Source organism: Pygoscelis adeliae, unplaced genomic scaffold (genome assembly GCF_000699105.1).
Source record: "Pygoscelis adeliae isolate BGI_AS28 unplaced genomic scaffold, ASM69910v1 Scaffold66, whole genome shotgun sequence".
Lineage (NCBI taxonomy): Eukaryota > Metazoa > Chordata > Aves > Sphenisciformes > Spheniscidae > Pygoscelis > Pygoscelis adeliae.
This window is the reverse complement of record NW_008825167.1, coordinates 2904245-2924951: the sequence shown is the minus strand read 5'-3', so window position 1 is coordinate 2924951 and position 20707 is coordinate 2904245. Positions and strand designations below refer to the sequence as shown.

General features: G+C 39.9%; 1 long non-coding RNA gene across 1 annotated transcript; it reads right to left on the bottom strand.

Annotated features, from left to right (window-relative positions):
* Positions 1–61: 61 nt before the first annotated feature.
* Positions 62–4961, bottom strand: LOC103920904. The gene is made up of 3 exons (XR_663830.1): positions 4813–4961; positions 3976–4024; positions 62–1781 (listed from the first exon to the last, which is right to left on the bottom strand). It is a non-coding gene; the product is annotated as an uncharacterized LOC103920904 (long non-coding RNA).
* Positions 4962–20707: the final 15746 nt, after the last annotated feature.

The following is a 20707-nucleotide window of genomic DNA, read 5'->3' as shown; positions in this document are numbered from 1 at the left end:
CATTCAGCAAAGCCTACAATTTCAGAAACCCTACTGCCAGCTGCAGAAATTAGAAACAGTTTCTTTCACTGGGAATTAGTGAGGAAATGGAACATTTAAGAGTATGCATCCATCATAGGATGTTTAATCTACCAGATAAATAAAGATAGACTCTCATCCAACAAAATATCAGTCTAAGACTTTTATTCCAGTAGCTTCGTCTACAAAAATTGCTTTTAATCACAGTGGCTTTATCCTTTAAGCAGAAGGCTGTGGTATGGCTGCTTGAAGCTCAGGAGCCTGATTTTGCCTCTGCATTATTCCAGTTATTCCTAAGCAGGTACAAGGGCAATAGGCTGCATTTTTGTTGGAACACTATTATAATTTGCTTGACGATGGGGGAAGGAGCATGTGTTGCTTTGTGCCATGGGTAGGAATGTCATAATGCTATAATTTCCCTTTCAACATTTTTCCAAAGTTCTGCTTGAAGAGAAAGCAGTCAGATACACCCTTTAATTCACACTTCCTATATAAAGCATGTATAATATACCTTATTTGGCCTTGGTTTAGAATTATCGCCATTCTGTGATGGCTGTAATGCTTTTTTAGGAGGTGGGAGTCTCAGTAAAAAGTTTGTAGGAGGTGCACACTCATGCACGTGCCCATAGCACAATGGAGGGTTAGGAGAACAGTGTCATGCAAACCCATTATTCATTAGAGATTTTTTTTATTATTAAGATAATACTAACAAGACAAGATTATTTAGCTATTCTGTTCTTTATTAGTCCCTAAGAATCCTTGTCCGTTTGAACAGCTGTGGCACAGCCTTCCACGGGGATTTTGCTGGCCATCTGCAAGCGCTCGGAGAGGAGCTTTACCATAGCCTAAATTGCTCGTGATTTGTACAAGAGTGTTCTCTCAAACCTCCGTGTTGTCACGCCACTGCTGCATGTCACTGCTAAGACAGAACAACACAGAAAGACTACAGCAAGCTGAATAAGTTTTGGTAGGAACGGGGCCCAGCACCCCCAAGGTAGGAGCCACCACTTTGATCAATGATGATAACTTCAACCGATGTTATTTTGATTTTCATGCTATAAAGCACTTATTAGTACTACTTGCAAACGGGTTTTGTTCTCAAAGCAGAAGCCTTAAAAATGTTTACTCCTGGATATTATTGTGCAAGGAAGGGTAGTATCTAAAATGTTTATGCAGGAGGAAAATTAGATCTTAGACATAGAAAATGTCCTATGCTTACAATTGCAAATCCAAACTTGGGAGCAAACAAGGTTGTTATTTTCCCCGTGACCCAATTTAAAAATACTAACAGGTAATTTTTATAAGATTTTAACTTAGTTAAAACTTTTTACTTACATTTTAGCATGGACTGTTACAATGGTGTAATTATGCACCACAGTTTGGACCAAAAATAAGAAATCAATGTACATAACGAGACAACAAAGACCTAAAATGAGTTCACCTGATGTGGTTTCAGTTAAGTCTACGGCTTCTCTTAGCACGTGTATTAATTACATGCTGGGTGGTGCTTTGACAGTTATTACTGGATGCTACTTTCTAAAGCAGAGATGTTAATCACAGGAGCGTCTCTCTAACCAACTTAAATGGTATTAGGGTGTCTGTTGCAGCAATGAATACTGGTCCTAATGAGCAGTGTGGGGTCTGACAAACTGCACAATTTCTTTTATGTCTCCAAGGAAGAGTATGAGGTTTCACACAGGAATCAGCTGGTTGATTGCCACAAACATTTCCATTAAACTTTTCAAAGGCTTCGGCACTGCTTACTGGGAAAAAGAAAAAAGAATCTGGTTTAGAGGAAGCAACAATACATGATGTTTAGCAACAGACTTGATTCATCGGGTCTTTTTTCTTTGCAAACATTCAAACACTGTAAATTTGACTGCAAGTTATCAGTTAAGTGAATTACAGCATATAAACACTTGCTGCGTAAATCGTGCTTATCTGATGGCTTGTGGAAACTTGCTCTGCTACCACCAACAAAGCCCCGTTTCAAGGAATCCCTCGTCTGTACCTGAGCCGTGTTGCTCAGGTATAAATTAATTCCCCTGGATGCTGGACACATTCCACTAAGCTTTACTTCTACAGATAGTTACTTGCTTAACTTTAAGCACAAGGTAAACCCATTGTGTTTGCTGAGATCACTGATACAAGTAGCTTCATAGCAGTGTGAATTTGGGGCCAGCAGCCACACACAGTAGAACTGCTGTACTCTGAAAAGAAAGGGCAACAATAGTATATTCTTACTCAGGCACGCTCTCAGCATCAATTCAAGGCTTTATTTGATGGATTTCATCCATTACTACTTCTATCCCTTCACCAAATAATTAGTATTTTTTAAAAAAGGTAACTGGATACTGATTTGATTCTCCCATCAACATTCTTTTGATTTTTTTTTTCTTTGAATTCCTCAAAAAGTATAATGTGTTTTAATGCAAACTTAAAGTTAAGGTCCATACCCTAAAGTGCTTACAATCAAAACATACACTAAAAAAAAAAAAAATCTTTCCTGACTGGGAATGCATTGTGGCTCTTGACTTGTAAATTGGAAAAAGTCAGCCAGCAATCTTCCAGCACTAAGTGGTAAAATGTTTTATAAAACTTTTTCCTCCCCAACAAGATCAAATTGGAACTCATTAAGAGACCCTTTTTTTAACCTTGTGATGCTATATTCATAAAAAGTAATTTTTCTGTCAAAAAGAGCCCAAGCAGTTTAAGCAGAATTCAGTGGACCTGTACTCTGGTAGCAGATTCGTCTGTTTTTCACCTATTTTCAATTTGTTCCATCAAAGGTGCTTCCTACAGCTTGCCTTCCCTTCCACTCCCACCCCTTTCAGTTACCGTCTCTGCCTTCATTAATTGAACAGGCTATACTGGGTATTTGTTGTCTAAATCAAAATCTGGAATAACAATGCAACAATTTTTAGGGTTGCAAGAGGTTTACAGGGGAAAAAAAGATTCCTAACTCCATTGCTTTCTCTATGTCACTGCATTTATGTGAGCAAACATGCATTTGCAAAGGACTCAGAACATAACGATAAGGTTGTATAAGTGTATTTAGTACATACATTTTGAGGATGCAATGAATAATAACTTTCCTTGCTCGGTTTCCTTCTCCTCTTGCACCGGTGCTCCAAGAATTAGTGTATGAATTGTTAACTAGCAGCAAAAACAACTTTGAGAATTCCTGACCTGGGAGGTTTATTTGCTCAACTTTCAGTTGTTTCTATTCTAGTTAATGTCTTTTCTACCAAGATTCATGTTCATATTTCAGCCAAACTTTTTATTCCTTCAGGTTTCTATCACCATCTTACAGTCCATTTTTGAAAGGGGAGTCACAGGGAGTAGCAAAGTAGTAAGAATATTGTGGACGAAGTGGTTTATTATATAAATTAATAAAGCCAACTGAGGCAGATACTAGCAAAATAGTAAGAATATTCTATTCAGTATTTTTCATTAGCACAAACTAAAAGTGCAGAGAGACTAATTGTGAAAAAATGTCTTAAAAAAAAACAGTCCAGAGGGTTACAACTTCACCATGTTTACACTGAGGATAACAAGAGAAGAGTTTGCTTGTGTAAGGCAATAATCCAGAAGTCCAGTATCTATATAATTTAAATCAATGTCCAAAGAACACTTTTTGCCTGGAAGAAAGTTACGGCTCTTGGGTCTTTATCCAGTTTGCATGGGACTAAGATAAAGCCATAAATAAATACCCAGCGTGACAATTGATACAGAAAAGCCTTGCTCCCTAGCCTCGAAAAGATGCCAACAATGGTTCCCAAACAATGAGAAATACTTTGGTTAAGTTCTTTTTTGCAGTGTATTTGTTGGGAGCAGAAATACAAATTCGCCATCAGAGCGCATGTGCAGACCTACCACATGCTGCAACTGCCACTAACTGAGAAAAAAAAGAAAGGTGAAGAGCGGGAAACCACATGCCGCAATTGTGCTGTGTACCTTTAGGGTTCCTTAGCAACTTCTTCAGGTGTCTTCTCCTCCACAGAAACTGCAAATGGAGACAAAACACCAATGAGAAACATTGGAAACAACTTATTTGACAACAAATAGTTGAGTAAGTTGTTTCCTTTGGAAAGGAAGGAATCCTTAGTCCAAAGGACCCTTTGGACTAAAGGGATACAATTTACAAAGTCCTATTAGGTATACAGCCATTTTTCCGTCTAGCTTTTTAATTCTAATTGTAAAAGAGTTTAGAGGCCAAACTTCTAAACTCCTTTGAAAATCTCCGCAGTGATGATTTTAACACACATTTTTCTTCGCATTCAATTCTATTGTTCAACTTCAATAGCAATATAAGATCGTTTACAGCTTCATTGAAACACTGTAAGGTTTATAAAAATTTACTTTTAAATGTTTATTTAAAGCAATGTAAGGTTTATAAGGCTTATAAACATCACAAGCCCAATATTTTTCTTTACAGCAATGTAATTTAAGACAATTCTATCTTTCAAATTAAGTCAGGTGTTTAAAAAGTGTGTTACATCACACGCAGCACGAGGGAGAATTTCTTGATCTTAATGAACTTTACGTCTAGCCACTTAGCAGGGCACCGAGCTCAAAACACCCCCGCGATCCAACTCAGCAATACCGATTTCTACTGCATGGCATATCATTTCGAAATTAAATCTTCTGCTAACACTATGATGCCAAGCACAGTCATCACTGGCAGCCACACTGCATCACTCGGGTTCTGCATGCTCTCGCAGCTAGTTCAGTGCAAACAGCCATTAGCGCTTTCAGAGACAAAACATTTCAGACCCAGCTGTACTCTTGCACCTTCTGAAGTTTGCCCCGACTCCTCAGCATCAACGTCCTGGCTCCTTGAGGATGTGTCAGAAATCTCTTGAGCTGCTGAGGCTACTCCTTCCTTGACACTGTCTAAGTTTTCCTCAAGGGCAGAAGAAGCTGCAACATCCGAGACTTCACTCACAGTTTCTATGAATCAAATTAGAGAGATAATTGTCTTGTCTTTCCATTCACCGGCATAAAGGAGGGCGAGCAGTCAAGGCTCACGAAGCATGAAGTACCTGCCTAACATACATGTTTGAAGTAACTGAAGACAACAGGATCTATCGGATGATTAAATTTTATCATGCAAATAAAAGTTTGCAAGTGGAATTCCAGGGAAAGTCTGACTCTTCCCAACCCTGGGGCAGAAAACTATAAACATGAGCTATTTTCCTGTCTTTAGACAAAGGTAAGCATTCTCTAACATGTATATTCTCTTGCAGATACCCTCATTTTATTTTCTGATTTCTGTCAAACTATTAATGATGTGCAAGATACTAATGGTAAAGTTTCCATGAAAGTAATCCCCGTCTGATCAACACCATAGGACATTACACATACACTCCACGTAACCTTGCAAAGACGTCACGGGAAGTTTTAATGTACAGATATCCTAACGTCAGGCTGAAGGTTCAGGCTGCGATTCCAGTGTAGCACGATTGCCGACTAGCCATTTCTCAAAGGATAAAGCAAACTATCTGTATAAAAAGTCTGTAATAGGTAATATGTCTATATACAGATAGACTCTGCAGGGAGACGGAACACATCATCCAGCAGCTACATGTTAAATTTTACTTGAGTAAATTCTCTCTTACCACATTCCTCTCACCTTCCTGTTGGAGGTCTCCATCGTCACACACCTTAACTGCTCGGCAGGATAAAGTCTGCAGGGGCTTTGTTCTATACTAAGCTACACATATATTAAATACAGCTAACTAAACAGCTTCATCAGAAGTCCAATAAATGCAGCAAATAGGAGTTTTGTAGAGCTAGCATCCCATGCCTTCTTCCAAATATCAGCTTGCAGCTATTTAAATACAGCATGTTCTGAACGTCAACTATTTCACTTTATTTTGCAGAATACTGACTGAATTTTGAAGAAGCAACAGAAAAACAAAATTCAGGAATTGCTACCGTTGTCTTTATAGGGAACAGCTGTGCAATAAAAATAGTACATTTGAAATTCAGAACATTAGATATGTTATAGCTTCCATCACTTGATGCAATGCAATATATTTGCTATGGTAACAAGCTGCTGGTTTTGAGTTTGTAACATCCAACATTCACTTTATATTACCAAAAACTTGCTCTCTGGCTTATAGTATTTCACCTTGCTAATTTTTGTTTATTTCTTGTGATGTTTCAGTGTTTTAATTTCTTTTCCACTAAGAAGAGTAGATCAGTAAGCAAGTAGAGGGGCAACATGGACTTTCCTGCTTTTTAATAAAACCTCATTTCCTTTGAATGGGAATTGTGTTTATTTGTCACCTACAGGAATACCTGCCTTGAAAACAAACATTAACACTTACACCACTTGTACTAAACGATTTGTCTCTGGTCTGAAGTATTCCTTACGGCTATCAGAAAGGCAATCTGCTGCAAGAAAATACGGATTCCTCCCAGCGTGTCCATCCCGCTCTCTGCAGAGTAGCTGTCACTCCCTAAAATACAAAGGGCCTTGTTGCGACAGGCATTGCGTTTTTGAAAACCTATGTCTGCGCATATGAGTAATTGTCCTTGGTTACTGCAGAAAACTCCAGCTGGTACTTTCATTCAAGTGGCTTTCACATCTGTTCCTCGAGCACACGTGGCTAGAGTTTCGTAGGAGCCACCTTCCTGGTGCCACAGCTGAAGTGCTCTTTTCAAGAAGAGAAAGCTGGCAGGAGCTGGTGGTCCAAGCGCACTTGCTCACAGCAGCACCACGGCAGCTTGCACCAGGTCGTGATCCGTGCCTTAAGGCATTATCTCCAGCAAAGATTTGGACTTGGCCCATGAAGATCATTTTGGTGTAATCTCTTTGGCCTGTTGCAACTACAGCAAGCTATCTAAGTGTCTTTTGGTGCTTTGAGCACCACGGAAATAAGAACCAGCCTATAACCATGAAGGCTGTTTTGAGCACTGATCTGACACACCGAAACAAATCTTGGTGTATTTTTTGGTGGTTTGTACACGGCTCGGTCTTGGAACAAAGACCCTGTATCCCACTCACAAGGTCAAGACGTTTTTCTCTGTCCTAGGGAATTGCTGGGATCCCGGGGCAACAGCAGACGAATGATGGCCCGGCAAGCTGGGAACGAGTCCCCCGGCTCTTTCAGAATCGGAACTGCCACACGGCCCCTTCTCTGCGGGGAGCATCGGGCATACCGCCCGAGCCCCTCACATCCTCTCCTACTGATCGGCTGGTAGCACAAAGCATTACAAAGTTTAGGAACTTCCCCTTTTTGTTGCCCTGAATGTTAAATTTAATCTCAGTGATATTTTTTCCTGCCCCCCCCCTTTTTTTTTTTAAATCTGCATGCATTTCATATTTTTTCAGTCCAGCTTAATCTCTCACAGTTGTTCCATGTAAAATCCTGCAGTAACACCCTATTTCATAAAAGAGATTTTAATCTATGGCTGGTACAATGACGACTCATTCTCCATAATCCTTGGAAGAAGGATTTTACTTTTCTGCCTGTTCAATTATTGCAAAGTTGTTAATAAGCCTGTTGTGAAACTCTACAGCAATTAATAGATGTAACTGAAATCACTTCTAACTTTCACTAGTTCAAATACTAAAATATTTAAGCTTCTTCATTTTTTCAAAATAGAGTTGTAGAGGAGTTACAGCATCTTAATCGGTTCTGTGTTGTTTTCTGAATGATGGTCAGTTTGAAATGCTGCAGTTCCCCTACTTCCTTGTGCAGCGATGACTACGACCCGTTTTGTCTATTTATGCCAGCTTTCTTACAATTTCTACAGGCTTGACCTGAACAAAATAATCTGCATTGTGCAACTGCTTCTCTGCAATGAAGACAAATGGTATTTAAGTGATGTTCGTGTTATGTTTTCCGCTGAATGCCCAGCTGCTTTATTATCGATATTACACAATACTCCTTCAGCTCCTTAACGTCCTTAACAAAACACCCACTTGCAGCATTCCAGTCAAATTGGTCTCAGTCAAATGATGATTCACCCTGACCCATACAATTTAAAATCTGCCAAAAATGGGAATGGTCATGATTTTTTTAGTTTCTTCTTATATTCACAAAATTGGGGTCGGTTGGGGTTTTTTTTCTTAATTCGGGGGGGAGGAGGGGATGGACCGACGCGACACACGACCCCCCACATCATTCATCAGTAACACTGGAGTTAAATGGTTCCATAATTTTACTGTTTCATTGAGTGTTTGGTACGTCATGTGTCCTCCCGCATCTTAGTAGGATGCATTACTCTGCAGAAGCTATACACTTCACAGTTTCGTACAAGGTATTATACTGGTAGCAAAATCTCAGCCTTTGTGTATAATATTAGCCATTTTTTCTGAAAAAATTATATTTATTTTTCTTACGCTTCCTCACATGGCATTTGGCAATTTTACGTTTTCCCCTGGGATAAATAGCTAAGTCCCAGTATCAGTGGCTAAAGTCTTCTTCAGTTTTGCTAGGCATTTGTGTATACTAGTGCACTTACAGATCTGAATTAGGAGCTTAACTTCCTTGTGATTTCAACAAAAGGTAGCATAAAAGAACTTCAAGCCTCAGAGACATCAAACTAATCATGTTTACTAACTGTAGGCAAGTGGTTAGGCTTTGCATATTGCGTCAACAGCTCTTCTGAAAGCATTCAAAGGGATTTTAACATACCGAGGATTTTGAGGACAAACGTCCTCAGGCTAGCTGGACCCCTGACATATTTCCACTACGCAACCATCAGTACGTAACTCAACAGCTTTGTAATATCCTTTGCTTATGTGTAAAACTGAACCCTAACAAAAATACCGCCTGCTTCTGCCCAGGATAGCTATATGCACTCTCAAGTGGTCTTTAGCTCCTCTGCTTCACGAGATAGCGATTTTGAGAAGAAATATGTCCTTCCAAATTGCACATGCAGGAAGAGAACATGACTGGGCAAGCACCAGCAGCACATTACATATGCACCAAACACAATACCAAACCATTTCTGTTATGAAAACACATCTGTTTTGAGTTGAGGGAAAGGAAATTGATTTTACAGATGAAAGGAAATTAGGTTTTTGGTCTTAAACTTTTTTTTTTTTTAATAAGGCAGCAGCATTAGGAAGCTCCAGTAACTTATTAGCACGATATCCAACATCTAGTTCCACCTAGAAATACAATTTTTAGGAAACTATCCCTGCCATTTCAGTCAAAAAAATAAAAAAGCTGCTTCCTGTATAAAGTAGTTATTCCTACAGTCTTTAAAGGCACGATTTTTACTCTTACAAGTGCTAAAGTTGCAGCACTGAGAGAGTGCAGGACTCTAAATTTCTGCGCATTCACAGTAGAACAGAAAACAAATCCAAGGCGCTTCTGCATCCTCATGATCGTCAATTGAATTGTCTGAATATTAGCGAGCTCAGCATTCCCCAAGCAGAACAGAGACGCACGGTAAGCAGGGACTTGCACAGCCTGTGCGACTGACTCATCTTTGCTCCAACTAATAATAAAAAATAAACACACACACCCCAGATTGACTTTCTCCTGCTGATAATAAAAAAAACCAACACAAAACCAACATAAAACCCCACGCACGGGGATTGACTTTCAGAACCCAGATCCTACTGCTTGCATGGCCTCTTCCCCCAAAGCTTTCAAGCATTTAAAACAAGCTTTCCAACTTTCCCAAGGGAGTTCTTATGCACAATGAGCCTGGATTTTTGCCTGGGACACAAAGCTCTAGTCTGAAATTAAACGGGCTCACACTGGCAGTCATGTCCTACCACCTGGGAAACAATACGCTGTAGGATGATCTTGAAGCAAGCAGGTGAAAGGGAGGTATGGAGCCTATTGAGTTGGCGCTGATGATGATAAGCAGAATCTGAAATCTGCCAAGAACTTGGTTCTTGCAAGAATTTTTGTGAAATATACTGTTTCTGATAGCATTTCTACAGGGCATATATTGCCAGGCTTTAGCGATCAGTGTTCATAAAGCTGGATTTTCCAAGCTGCGTGTCATACCACATACCATGTGTGAAAGCTGACAAGGCAAACTACCAATTGTCCGATACGTACGTATTATTTCGTATGTCAGGTTCCATTGACCACAATTCCTGAAGAAAGCAATAGGATATATGAGACCAAGGAGAAGAAGAAGAAACAAATAGTTGACTTCTTTACTTATTCTACACGTCTACAGTCATGCCAGCATTGCCAAGAGGAGTAAGCAGACGAGTCGGGAGCGAGAAGTTCTGCTCCTCCGCGTAAGCAAGCGTGGACTGCTCTGGGAGCACGGTACACCTTCCTTTGTTATAACACTGGGGTTTCTTTAGTGCTAATTTAAACCACTGCTTTAAAGCTTAGAGCAGCCCTTCAAAAAAACCCAGCCACGTTAATGTGAGGGTTAGGTCTTCACACTTCCACTGAAGTAGCAGCTAGTTAGCAACTAGTTGTTAAGAAAACAAACAAACAAAACTTATTTTACATACAGGAAGAAATTATTCTAAAAAGAACTGCTTGCTTCCTTCCTCATGCGGGTGAAGCACTTTACCTTGTGAAAGAAACACATCTTTCTCTTAACCTGTAAAAACAGAGGAAGCTGTCTCTCACAGAGCAGCATTAGAAGCAGGAAAAGTCCAAATTTTTAAAAAAGCGTGGGGGCACTCCTGGAATTCAGAATTTCACTCCTACAGCAGAAGTTTTACCACCTTTGGCCAGCCAACCCAGCACCGCTGCAAACGCTCTCCCTGTTCAGAGTGCTTTTGTGTTGAAACTTTATTATTTTTAATATCTATTGCTACCAATTTATAGATGACCGATACAAATAGCCTGTAGGCATAATTAAACTAACTTGCATGTTATATTTTTAAATCTTACTGGACTTTCAGCTTTTACCTTGTATTTTTAAGTGGCTTTGTAAGTATGTTTCCCTTATTTACAACACATAATGGAGAAGGATAGCTGTTCCAGATTTTAAAATGAAAGCTATATTCAATTTTTTTCCTTGCTCCAGGAGAGGTGAGGATTTTTCTCCCCCCAGGATGGAAGTTTCGTAACAAGAGCATACAAGATAACCACAGCTTTCTCAGGAGTACAGCCTGTATTTTTTCCCTCAGTTTTGTATTTCCCTACTAATATATTTAAAACTATCATATTTTTATTCTAATCCTAATCCTTTGATTCATTTTAAAAGTGGCATTTCCAGTTAGAAACAACAACAAAATCTGAACAGGCACTGGTTTCCTGCAATTTTTAGAGATATTTAAAAATACACTTTTCTGAGCGAAGCATTTCACTTAAAGCAGTATCCTTCGTATCATGATTATTTTTTTTTTAAGCAGTCAAGATGAGGCTGGTATCTATAATGCAGAATGTCAGGTTCAACTACTTTAAAAATATGCTTTGCAGAAGAATTTGGCTTTATAAAGCTAAAATAATACAAGTTAGCCAGCATAATACAAATGGAATCTGCCTGGAGCGCACGAACCAAAGCTGGAGTACAAAAAAAGGCTTTGATATTTCAAGCTGCTTATAACATAACCAATGTCACACACTAATTCCAAAGAGGGGAAAAAAAAAAGAAAGTCCAATTTAATTGTGAAAACAGAAACAATATTTCATTTACAGTCTTTTAGAGAACTACTCATACTAGAATGTGATGCTTTTGTTTACATAAAGCTTCTCCTCAGTGAGGTCCACTGAGGGTCTCAGGATGTTACGTTACGTTAGGATAGGCAGAGCAAAAAATTCCCCATTCCTTTTCATAGTTCGAAGACCCGCTAATGGAACACGGACAGTGGAGTAGAACTCACTTTTTAAAAGTCAAATTCTGCCATGTTTGAAAAGTAATTCAAGAACATATTTGAGAGAGACTGCAAAACAGAGCACAAGAGGTGGGGGTACCTGGCTCCCTTAGATCTACTCCAGGGCAGAACACAACAGTAGCAGTAAGAAACTGCGATTCCCTTTAAGACCAACTTCACATATTTTAATCATCAGCTTTGAGGAAAATGGAAAAGAAGATCCTTCAACAATCAATGGCTTTTGTTCTAAATCCTGAGGTGGTGGTGACAGCTAAGGTCCCCTTCCTTCCTTTCATCAGAAGCCACCTGCCACCCCAGGTACAGCTGACCTGGGTTCAGCACCTCCTCCCTCTGCTTACAGGGGCTTAAACCACCGTCAGCCACCTCAGCAACAGGAGGAGGGGGAAATAATAATCACCAAGTCAGTTTGGGACAAAACAGGCAAAACTGTACGTATGTCCCTGTAAAGTGAGCAAGTGCTTCAGGCATCATTGGCCAGGAAGACACAGGGAGCTCAGCACGAAGGGCTTGCAGATACCCACCGGGAACATCCCAAGCATCAGGAACATCACTCAGGACTACCTGAAATGGTCTCTCTCTGCTCACTGGCCTTTTATTCAGTGACCATTTTAAGATTATAACCAGCTAGCGTAAGTTATCCATCCACTTAGCACTTAAACATTTGGCTTAAAAAGGAAAAAAAATCGACTGTATAGTTAACCACAGACCAATGCCTCTCTCCGACACTGGGAATTCAGCACTTGAGCTTCAGACAGGAAAAAATAAACCTCTCGGCTCTACGTGCTAAACCAAATCAGGGAACTGACAATTATTTAGGAAAGCGCTGATTATTTTTCAGTTAGATCAGTTCCTTGAATGCACAGGACAGGAGCTAGTGGCTGGTGGCCGCCGAAGCCCACGCTGCTCTCAAGACATTGTGTGCGGAACTGCCCTGGCCCGACCACCCTGTTGTTTGGACATGGCACGAAGGCAGCCTCAGCCCTCCCTACCTAGCAATACCTCGCTAGAGTCCGCGGGCACCAGGAGGTATTTCCCTTTGGCATTTCAGCTATTCCGTAAGTTAAACCCGAATCAGAGGCTCAGAGCCCAAGGTCTTTGAGAAACTGATGAACAAAGGAAGGCTGGGATTTCTAATAATCCTGCCACTATAAATACCCCTGCCACTATAAAAATATGGCAGCTTTTTCTTTTTGCAAGCCATCCATAAGTAATCCAGATAAAAATCCATGAGGTCCAGCTGAGAGTCTAAACCACGGCATTAGGAAGCACATTTTTAAGCAAAAAAAAAAAGTCTTCACTCCATACAGCAAGAAAAGAGACAACAACATTCAACCAAGTATTTCACAGGTTGGTTGTGCCTAATGTAGGTCACTAGTTCCTAGAGAAAAGCCTCATTAGTTCATACCAATGACCTGAAGACTCACTTCAAGAGAGCTTATTCTACAACGGATGATTAAAAAAAGATACAGAGATGCCTGTAAGGGTCAGAATAAAAGCATAACCGTGCATACCACATTAATCCAGAATAGTTTATGATACGTCATATAATTTCAAGTAATGAGAAGCAATTCACAATGTGGTTGGTTGGTATAAACATCTAGCCACTGATTGGAACGGATCATGAGGAAAACTAGTGCAAGTTAACATAAACAGCATATATGAAAATGCACTAATAATTTGGTGTATGAAATCCTTCAGAAGTTCTAAAAAAACCCTTTTAATTAAAGTTAGGCACTTTCTTTAACACTCTTCATACAAAGTAATGCATCGAGTTTTACCCACTTACATTATTTCAAAGGAGCAACCAAAGTTCAGCATGTTGTTTTTTGAAAAGGATGTTTCTCTCTGCAACGAGAAATGCTGCCCAAAAATTAATATCAAAATCCCCATCATTACCATTCTGGTTTGAACTGCCACCACAGGAGAAGAGAAAGGAGTCCCTGTTGCCATTTTCTCTAAAGCAGGACGCTAATAGTATTCCTCTGCATGCTGTATTTACAGAAAATTTTCACAGGTAACACTACTTAAGGTAAAGTAAATGCTAACAGCTTTGTTGACCAAAGTGAGTTCTTGCTTTCCAATTTAAAGAAATAAAGTTATTTTAGGATTTTTTTTAAGTCTTGACAATGAGCTATAAATATTTTATTAGTAAAAAGCAGTAAGTCCGTCTTCTCCTTAATGGTGACAATCATTTAGGCATTATTCACTTTATGTCCTTTTACCAGCTTTAATCTTTTTTAAGAAGCTACTTGTCCCCTTGTTCTACAATAGACAAATGGGAAGACAGTTACTTTATGTAGTTCTCCCCCACTGACTTGTTTGCACTCTTAGCTGGCAAGTTCTAGGGTTTTTTCGCTTTTACTGGAATCTTCCTCCCCAGCCCAGCGCATGCTGTAAAATTGTCTTTTCAGCTAGGGTGTTCAAAACCGAACAGTCTCTCCATTTACCAACTCGTGTCTTCAGATGCTCACAACTTTAACAGAAGTCTTTTCTAAACATTGTTCACATTCTTCCTACAGAGATTTTCCAGTTGTGCTATGACGACTCATCTAGAAGCTCAGTTTTATGAGGGAAAAACAGGAGGAAGAGAGAAGAGACTAGTGGCCAGTGTATGGCAATCAGAGAGATGCAAGATAAACGCAGCAGCCCAAGGGACAGATAAAGGAAGTGATAAATGTGAAGCAGAAATACTCAACAGAAGTTCCGCAGATATGGATACTTCCCCGGTAGGATAACACTCACCTAATTCAACTTTCTAGAGCCTAATTTAGCTTGCTTAGTCCACCATAATCGGTGAAGAGAAAAAAATCCTCTAAAAGGAGATTCAGAATAGAAAACCTTTATTACAGTTGGTAATTAAGCACAGACTGCATCAGATGGTATGAATCCCTGATTCTATCTGTCTTGTTACACCAATCTACACCTAGAGATTCATTTCATGCAATGACGTTATACGTATGAAAATGACAGATAACAGGCCCGTTACGAGATGCTTCTGATCTATACGAGCGAGGTTGAGAAAAGAAAAAAAAAGTGTCGTTATTTTCAGGAGGTCCAACTGTAAACAAGTGGTGTAATCACATAAGGGATAAGGTCCGTCCAGCCCTATGCACGCTGCATCTTACCCCAACGCCTAAGGTTGTAAAGAGCTGCAGGTTGCACAGCTTTTCCTCCTTCCTCCATCTCGCACAAACAAATGCCTAGAAGGATGTGTTTGCTCTACTGAGCAACATCATTCTGAAAGCCTCTGCATAAGTATGAGCAAATTACTTTGAGGACTTCTCAGCAGTCTTCAAAATACTCCCAGTGTCAGAGCATTTGAATACGCACCCAGACTTTGGTAACTTACCAAGCAAAAACAATGTACACTGATCATGTCGGGTGGTTTTGTCTGCTTGGCATCGTTGTGCGATCGGGTCAGCAAAAGTCCTGTCCAGAAAGCAGTAACTCCTGGCCACTGCAGCCTATATTTGTTTCTCTAGGCTGCAGACAACTGGCATTGTAATGCCATTCGAAGCTTAACATGGAAAACACTGGCACATTCACACACTAATCCTCCCCAAACCTAGTTACTCACTCAAACGGCGTTTGAAATAACAGACAGGGAAGAGACCACGTCCTTCAGTACTTACAAAATTAGAAAAGAACCTGCGTTACGGAAGTCAGGAGTCCAAGAAAGCACGGTTTGGAGCTAATTGCTTTTGCTATTCCAGTTGACAATGCCAAAACCTCTAGCCTCAATACTAGAGTTGGAAAAAAGTTTATAGTGGCAATCCAAGAACTGAAAGTCACAGATGCAACACCACTACCTAATCCACATAGCAGCTTGCCAATCTGTGCATTTTATAGCATTTGTTCTAGCTGAAGAAAAATTGATCTTAATTTATGGTCCCCAGAGAGTACACTAGAAGGAGAACAGCAGGAAACTTACCAGCATCAGGCGGTAACCAAGAGTGACAGCGCAACAGCTCAACTAATAAAAAGGTACAGAAGACTAGAATTTAGAGGAAGCTAAACCCTTGGGAACAGAGTTACATGGCACAGTACTTTTTTTGGCAACAGTATTTCAGACAATTCCAGATACCAGCAGTGGGTTGTAAATTGCTTAAATTGAGGCAAGGGGAAAACTCCAGCCAGGTACAATTGTAACTCACTTTCTAAAATTGAAATTACCCTGATTAAGTATTAGGTACCTGCCTCCAAGGTTGGGGTTTTTTTGCACATTCATGTATAATCACACGTTTGTGTTATCTGTATACATACATATGTATGTATACTGGAGCCGGAGACAAACGTCCATGGCACCTTGCACTACCAAACATATTACAGAAAGCCTTGTAGATTAAAAGAAACAACTGCATTTGAAAAAGCAGAGGTTTACTGGTAACGATAAAAATACTTGCACCTTCATCTGTGGAAGTAACATCAAGCTACCAACAAAACTAATAAAAGTTATTTAAATAAGTAGTCTTTTTCAAAGTAAGCCTGCATTTCCCTTGGCAGTTCTGAAAGAAAAATATTTCCCTACCTTAGTAAAAATGTAGATACACTTTTTTTTTCTCTAAATGGAAACGACACAAATGATGAAGATAGTTAAATACAAAACCGAAAGGTATTTCCAGAAGGTTTTTAATTATAAAATTAATTTTTTAAAAAACACAAATAGCTGTTGACTGCAGCTAAACACTGAACAAAGTGGTACACAGAGAGCAGAGAACTTTTGAATCAAAATACCATCTTCTTATATTTTAAGTATTATGCCAATGGAAACCAGCGTTTACATAGCTTAAAGGAAGGTGATACTGGTTTAAGCCTCTGTGTGTAGGACTATGTGCTGCTTGTTAAACCCTTCACGCGGTCAAGAGCCAGAGGCCTCCGTCAATCCCTCGGAGATCCGAGGGAAGAACTGCTTCAGCAGTCATGCTGTTCTCCTGCAGATGGGGCCTGGACGAGAGGAGCAGCCGAACACTAAGGTGACCTGGAGGCAGGAGCCTCCGGCAGGCGCCCAGGGCAGGACTCAGGTTACACGGCAGCCACAGCAGGACTTAGCCCCAGTGGGGGATCCTCACGTGGACTGCTTATGAGATCCAGAGGGTTCACCCTGGACTCAGGCACACCTGTTACAAACAGTTATTTACAGTAGTCTTCACCGGTGACCAGTGGCATGAGAGAACTGTTCTCAGAAGCAAGTTTTAACATCCCAGAAACATCAAGGAGATGGGGCAATGCTACACCGGGGAGAACACTCCCTTGCTTTAGAAACTAGTAATTACTGAGGGGAAGTACAACTGCTGCTGCCTGATATGAAACGCTTTAGCTAATACGTGATATCCTGATTAGAGGTTGGAAGGAAGATGGCTGAAACAACATGCAGAAGTTTCTCAACAATTTTATATCCCACAGGTTTGTTTCCACCAGCTTTACCACACAGCAAAGAATAACCACTGCACCAAGACTTGACAGAGGACACCCAAAACAACCCTCAGAATCCCTTGTAAGTATCAACGTCACAGAAGGGTTGTTCTAGTGCTGTTTTCTTCAGTAAGTACGTTGCCAGAGAAAATAGATCCAAGAAATCAGTGATTTCTAAATAGCACATCCACTTCCAGTCAACACCAGCAGTAACTAACAGTTACAAGATATATTTACTCTTCTAAAATAGTGACCACTAACTACACACAGTCACCAAGTCTAGAATTAGATCTTCAGACTTAATCCACTTCTGCACAATGTTTCCCAGGGAAGATTCTAGCTGCTTCCTCTTCATTAGAGCCGCAGGAATACTTACCATAGGGGAGATCCTACCCTACCCAACAGTTAACAAATACCCCTAGATATGCATTGTGAAAGGAGTATTCAACCACTTCTAGATACAAGCAAGTGCCCGCTCCTTAAAGGGTAATTTTTCAATTGCTCTGTAGAGCAACAGAGGCAAACACTGCAAGACATTTTAAAACACCTTATATCTCTTAACAGCTCTAATTCACTAACTTTAACATATACCAGATTACTTCCTTTCTAAATGAAATGGCCTAAGTATTCCATAGAAATGGAAATTTTTAAGACTCTAGGTATTTTAACTACTACCTTATAAATACTTCTTATATGTAAATAGTAATAGTCACTACAAATATACTTACTTGTACTTTTTATTAGCTGTATTACCTTTAGCAGGTTGGACCAAGTGTTGTTTTAAAATGTTATTTGTAACAGATTGTTTTGCAGACAAGCACCAGAGCTATTCACACACGAATTAAAATCCCATTCATACCTAGCCCTTTCACAAAAGTCAGCCATTTGAAGTACTGCACCATTTCTCGAGTTCATTTGTTAAAAAGGCAGTTAAGATGCATCCATTCCTCACCGGAGTCACCAAGGAAAAAGGTGAAGGTGAAAACAATTCCGGAATCTGCTAATACCTTTCAAGGTACTATAACCTCCCATGGACTAGCAGTCCAAATACTTTTAATCTCGGTTTGACCTGTGTTTTAGATATATCCTCTCAAATAGATGTTTGTTTTCTCAAAGTAAGTCAAACATAGGTGTGCAGTAAAGATTCCATGTTTAAGTCAAGCTGAAAACCGCTTCAGTGGTTTTCACGCTTGCTACAGCCACACTGAAGGCTTCCCTTACTTCCCTAAGTAAGAATTAGATTGAAGTTTCTCTTTCACGATAGGCTGGCAAGTTTTTTGTTGTTGCTGTTTTGTTTCTTTTTTAACTGAAGACACCAGATGCAAACGTTTGCTGCTTTCCTGTCGACTGAGAAATTGCAATTGCTTTATGGGTGTCCCTTCCAACTTTAGCTGAACAAATTGAGAGGAAAGAGGATAAGCCACCACTCCATTCTTACAGGTTAGTAGCGTGTAAAAATGAAGTTAAATTATAATCCTGTATTTTGTGCAACTTATGGATAGGTTTGCATTTGTATTATTGTAATTTTTTTTTTAAAAGCACAGTAAACCAAAATATTTAAAACACCCTGACAGTTCAAAATACTGAATATGTAGCCACTAATCGATTTAAGTGTTTAATACCAATTTGATGTTTATGAACTTTTGAAATTTTTAGCCTAGTTTATCCTTAAAACTGAGATCATGACAACATTTTGGTTGCTATGCAAGATTCTGTTGAAGTTACATTGACAGAACAGCTATAATTATTTAGTGTGAATATCTTGGGAATGGCCAGTGAAATAAAGCGTTTAGATTCCTTAACAAACCCTTAAGAACCAGGTCACTGAAACAACTGTTTAACTGATCATATTACATGCTCACCTTAATAGAAGATCTTAAAGAAAAGAAATAGAATGGGGTAGTAAAATAAACTTTTCATTCTACTAGTTTTAGACAGTAACTCTAGTGCCACAGGCAGCATGCTTTTAGAGACACTGATTTAATAATCTTAATTACCTTATGCTCATGATATGTCAAGGTAACACCTGCATTAGTTTTCACTGCAGGACAAACTCCATTAGGAATACTGACGTTTGTTCTTAATGTTCTGTAGTAAGAGGCAGAGTTTTAGAACCCACAACACACACACGCAAAAACCACATTCGTAAGTTAACCTTGCACTGCAGCAGCTTCTGAATTAGCAGCAACTTCCACATTAGCAGCAGCTTCCTGCTGGGCTTCCTCCACAGCAGGGGATGCCTCTGGAGCCGGTAAGTCATTCTCCCCTCCAGTTTCTGGGGATACCCCAGCACTCTCATCCTGTGCTGCAGGTCCAGCACTCTCATCCTGTGCTGCAGGTCCAGCACTCTCATCCTGTGCTGCAGGTCCAGCAGCAGCTACTGCGTCAGCCTCTTCCGTGGCTGTCTCTGCTTCAATGACATCAGCCGTCTCTTCTTCATCACCTTTTAAGGAGTTATTTAATACAATAAAGAGAGTAAAGCGCATGCATGCAACACAAGTTCACCAACTACTTTTTACCATCATCCTCATTTAAATTTAAAATGGGAAGCTAAGCTTTGGGATCAGAATTTACAAACAAAGTCAAGAAATCAATAATTAACCTATTGTCTAACGTGGCATCAAAAAAGATCTTTACAAGATGAGGAAACCATATTCTTAATTACTGAGTTTCATAACTGCTTCAGTGTAATAAGAAAAGAAACTGTGGCTTAAAGCAAGTGACTGCAAGAGGTGGGAGTGCAGGGAAGGATAGAAAAGGACCCCACCGAGTGTTGCTCCAAACCCACTCTGCTGAAAGGGCCAGTGATAACGCATTCATGGGTGTCAGAGGAAGCAGGATTCTTGCCCTGTTCGCACCCAGCAGTGGAATTACCACACTGGGAATAAGACGTTTGCTACCATACTTAGAACCTCTGAGGGAGTTTATTATCCATCAGGCTCACAGCTTAGAAGCACTGCAAGCCAAGATGTGCCTTCAGTTTGCGCAGGGCTATTTGCAAGGTGGCTAACTTGGCTGGCAATAGCTACAATAATGCTGAGCCCAACAAGTGATCAGTTTTCAGATGGGTTTTGTGCTCTCTCTTAGCTCTACGCTGCCACAGGTACTCTGCCATCCCTATTCACCCTGCTTTCTGTAAAGCTGTACTGAATGCACTGTGACCACTGCGAGAGCCATAGCACTTAAGAAAGGTGAGATCTGTGAAACAGAATAGAACAGGGGACCCTTACTGAAACTAGGTGTATATAAGAAAGAAAACAACTTGCTAATTTTAAGTGGTCAGCACTCACTTTGCTGGAGATATGACCGCTTATGACTAACCATTTTCTTTTTACAGGTCCCAGCTGTCTTTTAAAGACTTGTCTACACTGCTGTGGATCGGACTCTTTAGAATCTGAAAAACCCAGTGTTTCCCAATCGTGCATTACTTCAAACTCAGCTAAGACAAGTCATTAAAAACTAACAGCACAAAGCAACAAATATGCACAATCA